This window comes from Nicotiana tabacum, chromosome 21, assembly GCF_000715075.1.
Source record: "Nicotiana tabacum cultivar K326 chromosome 21, ASM71507v2, whole genome shotgun sequence".
In the NCBI taxonomy this organism is placed as follows: Eukaryota; Viridiplantae; Streptophyta; class Magnoliopsida; order Solanales; family Solanaceae; genus Nicotiana; species Nicotiana tabacum.
In genome coordinates, this window is record NC_134100.1 from 49976662 (window position 1) to 49995758 (window position 19097).

Consider the following 19097-nt stretch of genomic DNA (forward strand, 5'->3'; position numbering starts at 1 on the left):
CGTGGCTGGCACCCGGTGTCGTGCTGGCCCGAGCGAACCAATCTGTAACTCATGATCATTCAACCAAAGATAGAACATATATAGTTCGAGTTAGCCGGACTCATTCCTTTAGTAACTATCATGGGGCCACATGGCCACAACTCATAATGTACAACTGTAAGTGGAAAACACTATTTCACTGAACCATTTTTCTTAAAACATGAATACATATGGGTCGTCAAGGCCTTTGACATACTGTACAAAATGAACCTTTGTCTTCAAAGCCTTTAAGATTATTTGTCATTAAATAGGACAGGGTACCGGCCTACCCATAAGTCTGTAGCAAAACTCTGACATGATGACTCATAGACTCAGCTGCACTCCGAATGAGGTAGAGTCTTACCGATCCTTCGTTGAATGCCAACCTAGTCTACTATGAGGGCTCATCAAACTGATTATCTATACCTGCAAGCATGAATGCAGTGTCCCCAACAAAAGGACATCAGTACGAATAATGTACTGAGTATGTAAGGCAGAACTGAAACATAACAGTAAGTCAACATTAATTAAAGACATATAAGAATCAACCTGAATCTCTGAAGTGCCACCGTATATGCATACTTATTATACTTACATAAATACAATGCTTCTCTTTGATACTATTATCCATATCGTATGATACATGACTGCCCAACTGATCAGTGGTAACTACCTGACCGGCCGTAGCTCGGTGGTAAATATATAACTGCCCAACCGGCCGTAGCTCGGTGGTAAATGCATGACTGCCCGACCGGCCGTAGCTCGGTGGTAAATATGTAACTGCCCAACCGGCCGTAGCTCGATAGTAATTGTGTAACTGCCCAACCGGCCGTAGCTCGGTGGTAAATAAATATGCACGACTGCCCAACTGGTGGTAAATAATTATACATAACTGGCCAACCGATGGTAACTGCCCGACCAGCCGTAGCACAGTGGGAAATGCATGAAGATGCATGTCGCACTATATTATAAACATTAACATCTTTATCGTACGCCTCAATATAGACTTAGCAACATACTTGAATATAACTTTACAGGAATGAATAACATGGACATCCTTAACTGCTAAGAGTAGAACCACTTATGGAATAGCATTAAGTTTACGTATCGTCACTTGGATCATGCCAAAAGAAAGAAGGATTAGCCTTAACATACCTGGAGTAGGGAGAAATCTGTATGATATTCTTGAAAAAGGTTGCACCGTACTCCTTTAAAATCGCAAACTCTCACGTTGCTAATGTGCTAATAATTCTCGTTGGAATTATTTTGTTGCAAGGAGTTTTGTTAAATATTTGTAGGAAGTGATAAATTGCTAACGTTCTGATCTAATCACAAATTACCTATAAGACTTATAAGAATCACAAATCACGTTCTCACCTAATCACAAACTTATGAGAATTTCTAACTTCTCGCTTCTGATTGTAGGGTGTATAAGAAATTGTAGGAGTTTTGGTTATAGTGTCTTGTATTCAAGATATATAGAAAATGAAGTGTTTTGTAGTCATTTTGCCACCTAACCAAAATGACTAAGAGTTATTGTCTAAGAATTTGCTTGCTGCCACGTGGGAGTGGTGGTGGAAAATGTAGCAACCCCTTTTAGGTAATTAGGTAGTGTCCCGTTACCCGCATAATTAAGAATTGTCTCAAATTACTTAAAATTCTACTTATTTTTTTATATACTTTATACATCATACTATCATGGTCATATGGTACCATATAAAATAAATACATACACTATTATTTTTATTAAAACATCCATGTAAAAATACATATATTTTCTCAACTTATAATTTTCCTAATCTCCTATAAAGAGTAAAAATTCTCGTATGCTTAATTCTTAAAATGGTAAAAAGATAATCTTCTTTTCTTGTGAGAAAATAATTTCAATCTTTACAATAAAGAAAATCTCATAAACTTTCTTATATTATGTATATAATTTACCATATTCAAAAACAGTAATAATGCTAACTATCCAAAATTATACTTATAAAACTTTTACTAAAATACTCCACTTAAAAGAAAATACCATATTAACATAATATCTAGCGGTATCAAGGTTGTAAACTTACAGGGTCTCATAATAATAATGTCTTAAACCCTCTATAACCTCCCAATAGACATAATCCCTTCGAACTCATATGAATTTACTATGGCACATCCTAAAGCTAAGGTATGAGATGTAACACTGATATACCAAAAAAGCATGCTTATTTCTCCTATTAATGTGTTCGAGTGGAGCCTACTATTATTTGAACGGATTTTCTTTATATGCCACTATTATGCAATTATTGTGGTTGTTGGTTGCTGAAAGTGAGCATTGGACTTTGCATACCTCACCACTGCTTTCTCTGAGGTTAGTCTTGCTACTTACTGAGTACATGGGGTCAGTTGTACTCATAATATAGTTTGCACTTAGTGTGCAGATCCAGGTGTTGCTGATACGGGTTTGCTTGGAGATTTTGAGGTAGAACTATTGTTCCATTTGCAGGTCTTAAAAATCCCTCCTTTATCTTGTGTTATTACTATTTAATCTTCCAAGCAGTATTGTATGTTCTTCAGACTTTGTATTTTGCACTCTATAGACCTCATGTACTCGATGACACCATATTTTGGGTGGTGTCAGTTGTATTAACATTATGACTTCATTTATTTATACTATTCCGCTACTTGAGACTATTTCTTGTCATTTTCAAAGTTCATTTCCGCATATTTGTTGTTTGGTTGCCTAGCAAGTGGTGTTACACGCCAACACAGTTTTAGTGGAATTTTGGATCGTGAGAAGTTGGTATTAGAGCACTAGGTTCCCAAAGGTCTTACGAGTTATAAGCATGCCTAATAGAGTCTTGTCGATCGGTACAAATATGTCTATACTTATCTTCGATGGGCTATAGGGCTTTAGGAACTTTCCCTTTCTTGATTCCTTATCCTGGTACTTTGTCTCGACTTGAAATATATAGCTTCAGCTCTTTTCCATTCATTTGTATGTGATGTTGAGTACTCGATATCATTTATTCACCAACAAGTTGTGATGACTATAAAGATGTTGAGCATGATGTTTTTCCTCTATGTACGAGAATGGACTATTATTGTCACTTTACGGAGGGGTTGTCGCTAATGTTGGTATTACCCATGGGATCAAGGCCTTATACAATGTATTGTGATGATTCATGTGTTGGACTCAACGCAGTGTTGGTGCAGAATGGTAGGGTAATTGCTTAAGCTTGCGACAATAGCAACCCCATAAGAAGAACAATTGGGTTCACAATTTGGAGTTTGCCATTTATTCCAGTAGAGGAGAGGCATTTGGGCTATGAATATTCAGGATTTGGTTAATAAATGTTCGAGATTGGGTATTTCTGAACTTAGTAAAGGTCTTGCTTGTGTTGTTGTACAGTAGTCCTGCTTTGAATGCATTAAGGATCGTGAGTATGATGGTTTCCATTTTATTGACGTAGGGACACGGTGTTGCGAGGTACTGCTAAGGAGGTGGTCCTTAGTGCGGACGGTGTGTTGCGACTTCAAGGTCAGATTTATTTTCGTGATGTTGGCGGTTCGTATAACGACCTGGCCAGTCGTTTTGAGTATTATAGCCCCGTTTCCTCTATTTTATGCTTTACTAATTTGTATTTGAGGATACATGACTTCTCAGGGTTGTTAGTTTTGTTTCAGGGAGGATTTGGAGTGAATTGGAATATTTAGTCCCATGGTTGGAAGCTTAAGTTGTAAGAGTTTACTAGAATTTGACTTTTGTGTAGATGACTCCGGAATGGTGTTTTATGGTTCCAATAGCTTTGTATGGTGTCTTTGGACTTAGGCTTGTGTCCGGATTTGGATTTGAAGGTTCGTAGGTTGGTTTGATGCTTTTTGGCGACAGTTGGAAGTTGAAAGTTTGGAAGGTTGATAGACTTGACCAAGAGTTCACTTTGTTTATATCGGGTTCAGATTTTGGTTCCAGGAGTCAGAATAGGTCATTTGTATCATTTGGGACATATGTGTATAAAATTTGAGGTCATTCCAAATTGAATTGATATGGTTTGGCATGACTTTTGAAAGTCGGAAGTTTATTTGTTCATTAGGCTTGAATTGTGGTGCGATTCATGGTTTTGATGTCATTTAATATTATTTGAGGGTTTGAGTAGGTTCGTATTATGTTTTAGGATTGGCTGGAATGGTTGGACAGGTCCCGGGGGCCTCGGCTTTGTTTCGGGTTGGTTTCGACTTGTTTTGGAGTCGTGTTGCATGGCTGAAGTGTTGCTGAGTCTGGTGGTTTCACACCTGCGGAGGATCGGTCCCAGATGCTAGTCTGCTAATGCGGGCAAGGGGCCACAGAAGCGAGCAAGGCTGGAGGTCGAGGAAAATCGCAGGTGTGGGAGGCAGGGCATAGGTGCAAAGTCGCATCAGCGAAGGAATAGCCGCAGATGTGTAGGGTTGGTCGCAAAAGGGAATGTCATGTATTTGAGCAAGACCACAAATGCAAGATTCTATCGGTAGAAGAAGAGCTGCAGATGCGGTCAAGTGACCGCACATGCAGAATCACTAGCGGTAATAAATTTTGAAGGGTTTGATTGCTTTCTCATTTTGGGAGTTATGGAGTTCGGGTAAGGGTTACTTTTTGAGAGACGTTTCACTACAATTGCAGAGGAAAGTGAAGTTTATTCAATTTTGATGTTAGATATTGATTACTCATAGATTATTACACCTAGTTTATGTGAATTTAAGGTGAAATTTGGGATTTTTTACTATGATTTTGAAGAGTGAGATATGATGATTTGAAGGTCGATTTGAGATTGGACTTGGGTGAAACACATATATTTGGACTCGTATCGCAATGGGTGTTCGGAATTTGTAAGTTTCATAAAATTTCGGGGATGCGGGCCCGGGGTTGACCTTTTGGGTTGACTTTGCACAATTGAATAAAGACCTTAGCTTTATTGCTTGGGATTGTCTACTATGGTTTCTATTGATGATATTAAGTTATTTTGACAAGATTCGAGTCATTCGGAGGTCGATATACGTGAGAAGGGCTTTTTGGAGTATTAATTCCCGTGTTTTGAGCTAAGTAACATACCTAAACTTGGGTGATGCACATTCTAGGTGACGGGAGTGTGTGCGTACACCGGGGTATTCATGATCCGAGTGGAGTTTAGACTATTACAGGACTTGTTCCACTGTGATACCTCGTTATATCCATATTTCTCTCTACTTGTATGATTATTTGAGCTATGATTCATTTTAGAAATCATGTCTAGGGTACATGCTTATTATTTGAGACATGGTAGGGCTATTCTTGTTGCTTTGAGATGTTAGCCTTAATTGTGGTTATATCCTTAGTGCTGAGTGTGGTTGTGTGTGATAGTGAGGGCCATTTGTGCCAGGAACCGTGAGAGTGCTAAGAGAGTGTAGTTATTGACTTGACATCTGCATTAACATACAGAAATAGAGATGTCATGCTAGCTGGTAAGTGAAATGTCATATTTGTGTTGAGATTTATCTGTTATACTTGGAAAGCATGTCAAAATTTTTGCAATCGTGAACGAGATGAGCATGATATCAGTGAGTTATTTATACACATTATTTCCTTTATATCCTGAGTTGTTACTGATTATTGATGTTGGTCACTAACTGTTCTTCCGAGTCTGTCACTGCTTTCAACCCAAGGTTAGATTTGTCACTTATTGAGTACATGGGGTCTGTTGTACTCATACTACACTCTTCACTTCATGTGCATATCTAGGTAATTCTGGGCATGGCGATTGGTAGTGTTCGCACCAATACTAGTTGAGGAGACTACGAGGTGGCTACTTTTTCATCCACATACCTTGGAGTTTCTCTTTCATTTATTTTTATTATTACTATTCTTTTGTTCAGATAGTTGTATTGAGGATTTGGCCTTGTATTTTGACATTCAAAAGTTTTCATGTGCTTGTTGACACCGGATCATTGGGATGGTTGAGTATTAAAGTTGTTTTTCTCTAATATTTCATGATATTTCCACTGTTGAGATTGTATCTGCTTTACTAAGTTCATTATTATTGTGAAACTGTTAGCTTGCCTAGCAAGTAGTGTTAGGCGCCGTCACGGCCCCGGTTGGAGTTGGGTCGTGACAATTTGATATCATAGAACGTGGTTTCCTTGGTCTCACGAGTCATGAGCAAGTTTAGTAAAGTCTTGCATATCGTTACGGAGACATCTGTACTTATCTTCAAGAGGTTACCAAACTATTAGGAAAATTTTCTTTCTTGCATCCTTGTCGTGCGGAATTGTTAACTCTGAAGTCTAAAACATTACTCTTCTATTCTCTCACAGATGGTGAGGACACGTTCAACCGATCAGGCACCAGTGCCACCAGTTATGGCCGTGAGAGGCTGGAGCCGATGTAGAGGCCGAGGTGGGGCTCGCGCTACAGCTAGAGCAGCACCTGTGGAGCCACCAGTTGCTCCAATAGAAGAGCAAGTTCCAAATACTATTGATCCAGTGGGACCAGCTCAGACACCGGCGGTGCCTAATGCTATGCCTAGTCTTCAAGAGACTTTGGCTTAGATCATCGGTGTGTACACGAGCTTGGCTCGGGCGGTATGATACTAGTTGCACCATCTACCTCACGAGCTGCGGGAGAGCAACTAGCTTAGGGTTATCCGACACTATGGGTGTTACCAGTTCAGCCAGTTATTGTTTCTTGGGCCGAGATCAGTCATCCTATGTCTGGCGAGGAGCTGAAGAGGTTGGATCAGTTTAAGAGGCTTGTCCCTCCCGAGTTCAGTTGAGTAGAGTCAGGGGATGCTCCGGGTGTTATGGATCGAAGTTAGCGGATTATTCATATAGCGGGTATTATGGACACTAGTGAAGTTACATTTACTACCTTTCAGCTAACAGGGGCAGCCTACAGATGATGGCCGACCTATGAGTCAAGAAGGGTAGCTGACACAGCACAACTTGCATTGCACGACTTCTCAGTTCCTTGCTTAGAGAAGTTTGTTCCACGGACTCACAGAGAGGAGTTGCATTGGGAGTTTGAGTAGCTACGCGAGGGAGATATGACTGTGACCCAGTATGAGATAAGATTTGCGGATTTGGCTTGTCATGCAGTATGGTTGGTTACCACCGAGAGAGAGAAAGTGGATCAGGATATTCATTGATGGCCTCAACTATGGTCTACGTTACAGTTTGGCTCGAGAGGCCGAGACGGATGTCAGGCATGACCAAGTGGTTAATATTGCTAGGCGCTTGGAGCAGGTTCGCATGCTCAATGGAGAGGAGTGGGAGGCCAAGAGGCCTCGTGGTTCAGGTGGTATTAGCAGTGCCTCGTGTATAGGCCGGTCACATCACAGCAGAGGTCATCCTTTTAGGCTCGCTCAAACAGCTAGTCAAGTTCCTCATGGTTCTTCAGCTAGCCACAGTTCATACAGTGCTCGGCCAGTTTATTTATCATCCAGTGCAATCCTATATTAAAACTTGTATGATACTCTACCATTTCTGGGTTCATCAATATCGACCTCTTCCAGAGGTGATTCTGGTTCCCGGGGTCCGATTCAAGCCCCGTAGTCTTCTCAAGGTCAAGGTTTCTACGAGTGATGGTTGTTGGGGCATGTGTGGAGGTATTTCCGCCATCTTATTAGAGATCGCACGTAGCAAAGAGGTCAAAGTATGACTCCTGCACCAGTTGCTACACCACCCGCTCAGCCAGCTCAAGGTGGAGGTCGTACGGGTCGAGGTCACCCTAGAGGGGGAGGTTAGTTAGGCAGTGGTCAAGCACGTTGCTATGCATTTCCCCACAGGTCAGAGGCAGTTGCTTCTGACATCGTGATTACAGGTATTATTTCCGTGTGCCACCAAGATGCTTTAGTGTTATTTGAACTTGGTTCCACTTATTCGTATATGTCATCATACTTTTCTCCTTTTTTGGATTCGCCTCGTGATTCTATAGATATGCCCATTCATGTATCTACACTAGTGGGTGATTCTATTTTGGTGGATCGTGTATATCGGTCTTGTGTGGTGACCATTGGGGGTTATATGACCGGATTTGATATTTTATTGCTTAGCATGGTGGATTTGACATGATTTTGGGCATGGATTGGTTGTCTCCATATCACGCCATTCTTGATTATCACGCTAAGACCGTGACATTGACAATGCCGGGGTTGCCGAGGTTGGAGTGGAGAGGCTCCCTTAATCATGTTCTCAGTAGAGTGATTTCATATTTGAAGGCTCAATTGATGGTTAATAAGGGGTGTTTCACGTATTTTGCCTACGTGAGGAATGTTAGTGCCGATACTCCTATAGTTGAGTCAGTTCCGATGGTGAGGGAGTTTCTAGACATGTTTCCTGTAGACCTGTCGAGCATGCCACCTGACAGGGATATTGATTATGGTATTGATCTGGTGGCGGGCACTCAGCCCATCTCTAGTCTACCATATCGCATGGCACCAGTAGAGTTGAAGGAGTTGAAGGAATAGTTACAAGAGTTACTTGATAAGGGTTTCATCAGTCCTAGCGTGTCTCCTTGGTGTGCACCGGTAATATTTGTGAATAATAAAGATGGTTCTATGGGGATGATCATTGACTACAAGCAGTTGGACAAAGTTTCAGTCAAGAACAAGTAGCCACTACCGTGTATTGATCATTTATTTGATCAGCTTTAGGGTGCTAGAGTATTCTCTAAGATTGATTTGAGATTGGGGTAACATCGGTCGAAGATATGGTCTTTAGATATTCCAAAGGCGACTTTTTGGTGATGTCTTTTTAGTTGACCAATGCCCCAGCAACTGGTATGCACTTGATGAATAACGTGTTCTAGCCATATCTTGATTCCTTCATCATCGTGTTCATTGATGACATTTTTGTGAATTCTCGTAGCCGGAAGGATCATGAGCACCTTTTAAGGATCGTGCTCCAGACGTTGTAGGAGAAGAAGCTATATGATAAATTCTCCAGGTGTGAGTTTTGGCTTGATTCAGTGGCATTCTTATGCCACGTAGTTTCTAGTGAGGGGATTATGGTAGATTGGAAGAAGATTGAGGCAGTTCTGTGTTATCCCGGACTGTCATCTTCTATGGAGATTTGGAGTTTCCTTGTGTTGGCCGGGTATTATTGGCATTTTTTGGAGGAAATTTCATCTATAGTTGCACCATTGACTATATTGACGCAGAAGGGTGCACCATTCAGGTGGTCCAATGAGTGTGAAGGGATTTTTCAGAAGGTCAAGACTACCTTGACCAGAGCTCTGGTTCTGGTTTTGCCTTCAGGGTTGGGTTCTTATACAGTCTATTGTGATCCTTCACATATTGGCATTGGATGTGTGTTGATGCAGGAGGGTTGAGTTATTTCTTATGCTTCACGTTAGGTGAAGCCTCATGAGAAGAATTACCTTGTATATGATTTGGAATTGGCAGCTATTGTTCACGCGCTCAAGATTGGGAGGCATTATCTTTACGGCGTGTCCTGTGAGGTGTTCACAGGTCAGAGGCACCTCCAGCACTTATTCAAGCAAAAGGATCAAAACTTGAGGCAACAGAGGTGGTTATAGCTACTAAAGGAGTATGATATTAACATTCTTTATCATCCGGGAAAGCCCAATGTGGTGGCCGATACTTTGAGTAAAAAAGGGTGAGAGCATGGGGAGGATCAAGTGATTGTATAGTGGTCGAGACCATGATAGGGCATAGAGAGATGCTAGTTTGAGGCTAAGCAGGTGGGTTATCTCCTGCGGGATGTTCTGAGGTTGTGTGATCCTTATGATGTTTATGTCAACGGTTTTCTTTCTACCCAGTGGGATGTGTGTGCTACACTTAGAGTTCAGATTACTTGAGGGAGCCCATATGACTGTCATGAGAATGAATGTATGCTTAGTAGATGATTTGAGGTACTTTATGATTAGAGCAACATGAGCGTTTGAAGAATTTTTGTTGAATTAAAGTGTGGGATTATTGAAATTATGAAGTAAGGGTATTGTGGATTATGGGACTATGTTCTTTGGCTTTGATCCTAGTGGGGGAGTCTACTATTGACGATCAGATTGTATGGTCATGTGTTATATTAGTTTCAGTGTGAGGCATACTTGGGGATCAATTATAAATTAAAAAGGTGGGTTTTGAGAGTGACTTGAGCGAGGGAATTGACAGATGCATAATGTGCTATACTTTATGGGCATATGGAAATCTTAGAATGATTCAGGTTTATTATTCATAGTGGAGGTAGTGTGCTAATGGAGCACTAGTTTTTCAGCTCGTAATGGTGGTGCATTGAAGATTAGAGGAGAGTGGATAACATTCGAGAAGGTTATATTGAGTTCAAGATTCATATGTGGTATTTGAGGATTCTCGGAATTTTTATTTGGCTAAGATCTGAGACTTGCATGGTATGATGCCCGATACTTGTGGTATTTTTGTATCATTATGGGTTTTGAATTTCAATACCTAAGATGTTAAGGAAACAACTTCAGATTCACAGAAGGTCTCTTCGGCGTGGGTATCACGGTTGTGGTACTATTGGGTGTTTAAGAGGGAATAATCAGCCTATGGGCTTTAGGACGGCGTGGTTTCATGCAGGAATTACTTGTGGTGAGCTTGGGATTAAGGATCAAAGTGCACTATCAAGGAGAAGTGTTAACTTGAAGGCAAGTCAAGAGGAACTTGAAGAATGGGTCATCATAGTAATAACGACAATCGATTCGTTAGTGCGGTGGAAGGTTTCTGGCTGACAGAATGTGTATCCTGCTTGTGATTTAGAGTTGATAATGGGGTTCTTGTGTTTTCATAAGATGGCATAATAGATACGGTGTGACGTGTGGTATTGTGGTTGCAAGTACAAGGATGTGATTCTATTCCAAGGGAAGGTCATGAGTTTTAGACAGCATTGATGGTTTCATATATTTAGGAGAATGATGGCACTATCTGGTATTACCGGAGAAAGGTGCGCATTTCAGAAGACGCACGGTGTTTTGACTTGCGGATGCTTGACTAGTATTACAGTAATCGGCTGGTTGATCGATTGCTAATGTTCGGATTTCGCTATGGGGCACGAAAGAATTTTGGAAGTATTTTGTATGTGATGATTGTGTATGAGGGTGGTGTCAGTCACTCAAGTAGTCGAGTTGGGATCGGATATGGTAATTCTAGCATTCTAGGTATTTGGAGACTGGAGTTCTCATAGGCAGACTATCTCTTAGTTGTGGACTGTGAGGGTATGGCCGAGGTTAGACAGCTGGTGGTATTTTGTCATGGATAGGTCACTGTGTAATTTTTAAAGGTTATCTACTCGGGAGGATCAGAATTGATTTGGAGGCCACTGGTAGGCCTAATGAGAATGTGCATTCTACATCGGGTCGGATTTGTTTACTCAGCACAACTATTGTTGTGGGGTGTGTCATCTGTTAGGGTTGAACTTATTCGTATTCTAATATGTTCAATCTGTTACTCTCCTATTCTATGATGGATTGTGAGATTGTTGACTATTTACACACGTGATGAGGTTCTATTTTGGCCTTGGGGCAGAATTTGAGCGAGATGGCTCTTGTGGTATTAAATGGTTGATCGCCCCTTGGTTATGGTCTTCATGTTTTTTGTGTATTGTGCTACTTGTTTCTCCATGGTTATGGTCATGCACTTTGCCTGTTTTTTGACGATATGCATATGGTTATTGGTTTTAAGTATCATGGATTGAGATATTCCATACGGACCGGTGTTCGGATTGGGCCACGCATCACAATAGAGTTATGTTGGGATATGATCATTTGTGTTAATCTCGTGTATTTGTTTCTCCTATGTTATGGGTTCATAGCATTACGCTTTGTGGTGATATATGATGAGCATGCGAGATGGTTCTCTTATTTGATTCTTTTTCCATAATTGCATTCATTCAAGTTATAGCTTGTTTGCTGTAAGGGTTGCACGGTATGTTGCTCGAGGTGGTGCTGGTGCTCCATGTTTGTGGACCAGCTTGTACTGGTTAAGATGAGGTTATTGCACCTCGAATAAGTGCTATCAGATTTGATTAAGGTATGTTTGGAAGAATAGTGTCACTAGTTATCTTAGAATTTGGCTATGGTTCTTGTCGAACGAGAGAGCTCCATGACTTGTTAATATGATGGGTGGTGATGAGTCTCTGCGTGTTTTTTTCATCATTGGCAGTATACAAAGTTTTAGAACAAGGTTTAATTTGATATGGGGTTTGCTACCGGTATCGGGATTGTTCTTGGGAAGCTATTATGGTTAGGAGTTGTTGCTACGAGAATCTGAGTGATGTGGAATATCATGTAAGTATATCTTGGGTTATGGTTATGGCTCGATATATCTTGTTTGTACTTATACAATGAATAGATGCAAGATTCGGGTCTCATGATGAATGTTGGATGTTAGAAATTGGGTTCTAAGGTTTATTGACTAAGGTTGAAGTAAAGATCTTCATTTAGGTTGTGTTTTCAGGCTTATATAGTTTGGGGTGACATGGCATCACCCATGTGTATGTCTATGGTAAATTTATACAGTGATTTGATGGCTTTGGAATGACTCGTGGCATGTTCGAGGACAAACACATGTTTAAGTGGGGGAGAATGTTTTGGTGGTTGAGGTCATGAATTACTTCATATGATGTATTATGACTTGCATGTATCTTTGGTCTTGGTTTTCGAGTGACTCTAGATTTATTTGGAAGAATGATTCTTATTTTAGAAGCTTTAAGTTAGAAGCGTTGATCATAGTTTGACTTTTATGTATTTGACCTCGGATCGGAGTTTTGATAGTTCTGTGGATCGGAGTTTTGATGGTTCTGTTAGGCCCGAATGGTGATTTTTGACTTGGACGTATGCCTGGATGAGTATTTGGATGTTTCTAGAATGTTTTAGCTTGAAGTAGCGAAACTTGACAATTTGAAGGTTTGGAAGTTCATGGGTTTGACCGGGAGTTAACTTTTATGTTATCATGTTTGGATTGTTATTCCGAGATTTTGAATAGGTTCGTTATGTCATTTGGAACTTGTGTGAAAAATTTGAGGTGATTCTGAGTTGTTTTAACGTGTTCGGCGTAACTTTGAAAAGTAGAAGTTTGAAATAGTTCATCAAGCTCGAATTGATTAGTGCTTCATCGATTTGGTGTTACTATGTGTGATTTGAGTCCTCGCGTTGGTCCGTGTTATATTTTGGGATTTGTTGGTATGTTTGGACGGGGTCCCGAGGGGCTCGGGTGAGGTTCAGGGTGGTTTCAGACTGTTTTGTCTCATGTTGCATTACTGAAGGATTTTTTGTTCTGCTGCTTCCGCATCTGCGGAGGGTTGGTTACAGATGCATGTCCGCAGAAGCAGGCTCGTGGTCGCAGAAGCATAAATGAACTGCTGGATGAGAAGACCGTAAATGCTGAGTCTTGGTCACATAAGCGTGTCTGCGGGAGCGGTTCTTGAGCGCAGAAGCGCGGGCGCAAAAGCGCATATGTTGTCGCAGAAGCGACATGGGCCGAGGTTAGGCATTTTCGTAGAGGCGGGGTTGAGGCCGCATATACGTTTCCGCATAAGTAGTCATTTTGTCGCAAATGCGACATCCCTGTGTAGATTTAATATATATCGAGGTTTTGATTCATTTTATCACAATTTGAGATTTGTAGCTCATATTTGGGCGATTTTGAAAAGGATTTTCACCATTTCCATTGGGGTAAGTATTTTCTACTCGAATTTGATTATTTTACATGATTCTATCTTTGATTTTGGCATTTGATTGACGAATCTAAAAGAGAAATTTGGGGGTTTTGCCTAATCTTTTCTAAAGTGAATAATTTACTTGTGAACATAAATTTGAAGTCGAATTTGAGTGAAATTAGTATAGTTGGACTCGTTTCAAATGGGTTGTTGGCATTTGTGAGTTTTGTCGGGATTAGAGGTGCGGGCTCGGGGTCAACTTTTGGTTGAATTTGAGTTTTGGTTAAAGATTCGACCTTTATCATTTGGATTCTTTCCTATGCCATTACTTGATATTTTGTGTTACTTTTGGCTAGTTATGTGGCGTTTGGAGGTCGATTTTCACGGGATGGTTTTTCTAGAGTATTATTTTGGCTTTCTTAAGGTAATTATCTTACCTAAACATGGTTGAGGCAGTAGTTGCCCGAGTTATTTGTGATAGCTACATGATATGAGTGGCGCATATGTGTGGGGATTGAGCCCATGTGTGTGCATCGGTGTATTTTCCATGCTCATGTTAGTATTTAGGCTATGATATGCCTTGGATTGTTGGCTAAGCTTCATGCTATGATGTTTCTCTTATTTGTATCCCTTGTTATGAGCTATTTGAACCATGTTTGAGGTTAAATAGAGGTTGATCTCCTAATTGAACCTGGCAGTTGCTATTGTGTGATGTAATTACCTGATTGGGCTATGATATCACACTTGCACATGCATACACCTTAGCATTTAACTTATACAGGGATGTAAATAGGGCAGGGCAGGGTAGGGTTGGGCAGGGCAAGCCTTGACCCGCTAAAATTTTGACCCGCCCTGCCCTGCCCCATTTAGCCGTTTGTCAAAAATTTTGCCCTGCTCCACCCCGCCCTATTAGGCCCTGCCCCGTTCTGCCCCGTTTAGACTCTTTTTTATTTTTTTCTCTTTATTTTTTATTTTTGCAGTATGCTTTGAATTTCTTTTACCTTTTCAACTTTCTATTGAAACATTCAAAATGTTGTTTAGTTATTTATGCATATTTATTGAATAAATTTTTATCAATGTTATATAATGTATCAAAGACTGAATTCCCCTTATATTTTCTGCAGTCCGTTAACAATATTCAAGACTTCACTGGATTAACTTTCTTTGAGCCAGTCAAGTTTAATATCAAGCATTATTACTGAACTTTAATTATAGTAAGAGTAAAATTAGATTTTGTCTTTGGGATAATATTTTGATCCAAAAAAAGACATCCAGAAATTAGATTTAGTGTGCAATATACTAATTAATTATCTTTTTCACCACGAGATTCACGTACATGGTGGTAGGTTGATAATAGGTACGTATAATTTAACAAAACAGATCATACAGATATATAGTATCAAGTCATCAATAGTAATAAAATTGATCCCATGCACATATATATAACCTCTGCAATAAACCTTATGTTTTCCATCAATGGCATGCAAAAGCACAACTATCCCTACCCCATTAAGACTTTGCCCTACCCAATTAGGACTATGCCCTACCCTGCCCTACCCTGCCCCATTAAGGTTTTGCCCCGCCCCGCCCCATTTTCATATATAAGCTTATACCAGTCCAGGAGTGTGATATGCTTTGGACTAGTAGCATGTGACCATGCCTGGCGGATTGTTATATTATGCTTGTGACCATGCCGGACAGATTGTAATATTGCGCCTATGACCATGCCAAGCTGATTGTAATATTGAGCCTGTGACTATGCTGGGCAGATTTTGATATTGATCACATGAGTTGTCCGTGCAGAATGTGAGTTGTTCATGGGGTTGAAATGTTATTGGCACATGAGTTGTCCATTCATCACGTGAGTTTTCCGTGCGGATCCCAGATATTGATATTATTAGCACGTGAGTTGTCCATGCAATATGTGAGTTGTCCGTGCAACACGTGAGTTATCCGTGCGGTTGTTATTATTAGTACGTGCGTTGTCTGTACAGCTCGTGAGTTATTTTTGCATCGTGTAGATATGTATCCATCCCCCTAGGGTCACCCTTTCATGTTCCTTCTTGATCGTGTATACGCGGATTATGAGAAATCGATGGGTTTCTGGTTGATGTGGGCCTTGGGAAGGCTGATCAGTTATTTGGTTCAGTTATTGAGATTCTGATGTGGGCCTTAGAGCCGTATTGTGATTTCTATTGGATTGGATTGCGCGACGCAACAGATTGATATTTGGTTATTGCATTTTATCTTTACTTGAAATATCCTTGGTTGTTTACCTGACTTATTTTCATATCTTCCTTACCATGGTGGTTATTGCATTTTATCTTTACTTGAAATATCCTTGGCTGTTTACTTGACTGAGCAGAGCATGTTGAGAAACTTTTGTTTACCAGGGTGGTTTTATCTGGGATTTCATTATCCTATCATATTACTGTTCTGTATTTATTGGAATTTATGAATTGTACAGGTGATTGGCGAGTATCACTTATAATTCTTGCTTATATTACTTTGTCGAGGTTAGTTATGATACTTGCTGAGTGCATGGGGTCGGTTGGACTCATACTACACTTCTGCACCTTGTGCGCAGACCTTGGAGCTGAGATGTTGTGGATGAGAGGAGCTGGTACTGAAGATGTACTTGATTTTCGGATATAGCTACCACTTGTCCTTGGTAGTTTTAGATTTGTAATATGTTATGTACATTCCAAACAGATGTTTTATTTATTTCATACCAGTTTTGTAAATCTAAGTCTTAGTGGCTCATGAGTTGTACTATCAAATCCTTGGGTTATTGTATAGAGATTCAGTTATTTCATTTATTGATGCTTATTGTTCTCATTCGAGTTATGTTTACTATTGTTTGGCTTACCTAGCGGGTTGGGTAAGGTGGCATCCCGACTAGGTGGATTTTTTATCGTGGCAGTAACATGCTAAGTAGGCAAATCTCTCAACATGCTTCTTATTCATGATAATAAGGTAAGAAAATATGGTAGCTCGCATAAGATTCAACACACGTTTGACTAATCAGATAGAATAACTATACACTAGAAGCCATACACAGAATTCAATCATTTGAAATAAAATTGAATGATGGCACACTGACCTTCTTTAGGGAAACAAACAAGGCTTAGCTTTAACAATTTAGGATTTGTGTCCGAACTCAACTCAAGAACAACTTACCTCGACTAGAATTAAAGGAGAGAAAAAGGATAAAAGACCGTGAGCAATAGAGAGATTTTAATACCTTTTGTTTAGTTGTATTTAATCTACTGATTCGTTTTAAGTAAAGTCATTAAAGACAATATTTATAGACAAAGAGTTGTACATTAAGGTTGGAGATTTGGAACTCTCAGATTCAAAAATGATTGAAGGAAATGAACAATAATGAACACTAATGATAAAACTCATGACGAAATCAAGGGAACAAATCAGAGGAGAAAAAGTAGGGAAGATTTACCCTCTCAAAAGTGACGATTGAACTAGTCGTTGAAGTTGTCGGACCTCCGGACAAAGCTTTTGCCTAGAGGGACTTGCATTTGATCTCTGTGTCATCAAACATCACATTGAGGTCGGATATTCATCCGAATCTAAGGGTGCATGCAAGGCCTTAATGTTGGATTTAAATGGGTAAAGGTGTGATGATGAGATTTTGTGGCTTTCATGTTTGTCGATTAGGTTTCGGAGTTTGAGATTTTAAAGGAGATGATGAAAATGAGAATGTTCTAGGCTAGTTTCTCGGCTAACAATGTCTTACAGTGGTCGCACGGTGGTTTTGCACCAATTTGTGTTAGGTTTCAGGGCTGAGAGAGGTTAGAGAGGATGAGAGAGATGATAGAAAAAAGGAAAATGGGGCGGCTGGCGGATGAGAGAAATGACTATGGTTTTTTGGGGGTCTATTATGTTTGAAATTGGAGAAGGCATGGTGGCCGTCGAAAAGAATGGATCGACGGCTCAGGAATTTTGATCTAAAAATAAAACGAAATTATAAGGAGAGAAGGAAATTATAAGGAGAGACAAAACGGGTGACGTTGGATTGTTTTGATCCAAAGGTTGAGAATAATAAGGATTCAATAAATTTTTAAAAGGAAAGGCACGATTAATCTGTACAGTTGATAAATTCTGTCAACGGTCCATGTGAAGTATGTTTGTTTTGTGAGTGAGTTTGAGATGCTGATGTGGCAAAACGTGATTGTTGGAGGACATATGGCATAGCTTGTAAAGTAAGGAGGGTGGCTAAATTGGTTCTGGGCTTGGACCGGTCATGGCATTTTTTGGGCTTTGAAAGAGGGTAGCTGAAAAATGAAATTAACCCCTTAGCCATCTTAATTATAATTCGTTAATTACAAGTATAACCTGTTTAAATCTTAAACTCTTTTTTCATAATTAAATTAATTAAACTTCTTTAATCCTAATAAGATGATATAAAGTATAATTAATAAATTATTATTTACAAATTATTATATGTATGCATATTTATAAGCTAATAGTTAAAATATCTTATAGCTATATATATTAAAATTAAAAAAAGGTTAATTAATTAAAAATAATAGAGGTGAATATAGCTGTAATCCTTAAGATTAAATTACTATTATATAATTATGGGCATATGATTAGTACTATCAACTATTATTACTTATTATATATATTATACCCTTTTTAGAAAAATAGGTAACTTGAATAATAATTTTTTATAATAACTTACTATGTCATTGTTGATCAAGAAGCGTAATAAGTTAATTAGAAAAAGGGAGGGCCAAAATTAATTGTCAACAATTTTCCTTCTTTGATCGAGACGATAAAAGAGTTTGTGGGCAAAGAAATTGACTTAATGACCAAATTTTCCCCGACTTTAGGCCGAATTCTAGCTTTTGAATCGCCTACATACCAAAGGCTTAATGAGGATCATGCCATATGTAGTTCTGGAATAATTATTTGAGGATAATTATGCTTGCAGGGATCGCTCCAGTATCGTGTTATGATGATACCGTAAAGCGGAATGATTTTGAGAATCAAGATGGCTCCTGAGCCACAGCTGATTAGAGATTTTGAGAGTTCGGAATTTTACTGGTCGAATTTAGCTGGAGACCGGATCCTTGGCTTGCTTATGAGTTTGATATTCCTCATTAGTTATGTAACCTGGTTTGCTTCTTGGAGACATTTCCACGCTGTAGCGTTTGACCTGCAGAAGGAGTATACACACATACCCATATATTGTGAAGCAGATATGTTGGGATATAATGTAACTATGTGAAAAGATAATGTCTGGCTGCCGTAAAGCCTTTATTTGGGATCCCTGGGCAATGGGAGGTTTGATTTTGAAGCATTCTTTGGGATTCCAGGGACTGGGTGTTTGAGTTAGAAGCCTCCGAGTAGTGGATCATTATTTGGGATTCCGGGGACTGGGTGGGTGAGTTTGAAGCCTCCAAGTTGTGGAGCATTTGACTTTGAACTTTGAC

General features: G+C 39.7%; 1 long non-coding RNA gene across 1 annotated transcript; it reads right to left on the minus strand.

The window, feature by feature from the left end:
• Positions 1-159: 159 nt before the first annotated feature.
• On the minus strand, positions 160-17642 carry LOC142175513 (uncharacterized). Its single transcript, XR_012704627.1, has 2 exons — positions 17099-17642; positions 160-444 (listed from the first exon to the last, which is right to left on the minus strand). It is a non-coding gene; the product is annotated as an uncharacterized LOC142175513 (long non-coding RNA).
• Between the last annotated feature and the right edge of the window lie 1455 nt (positions 17643-19097).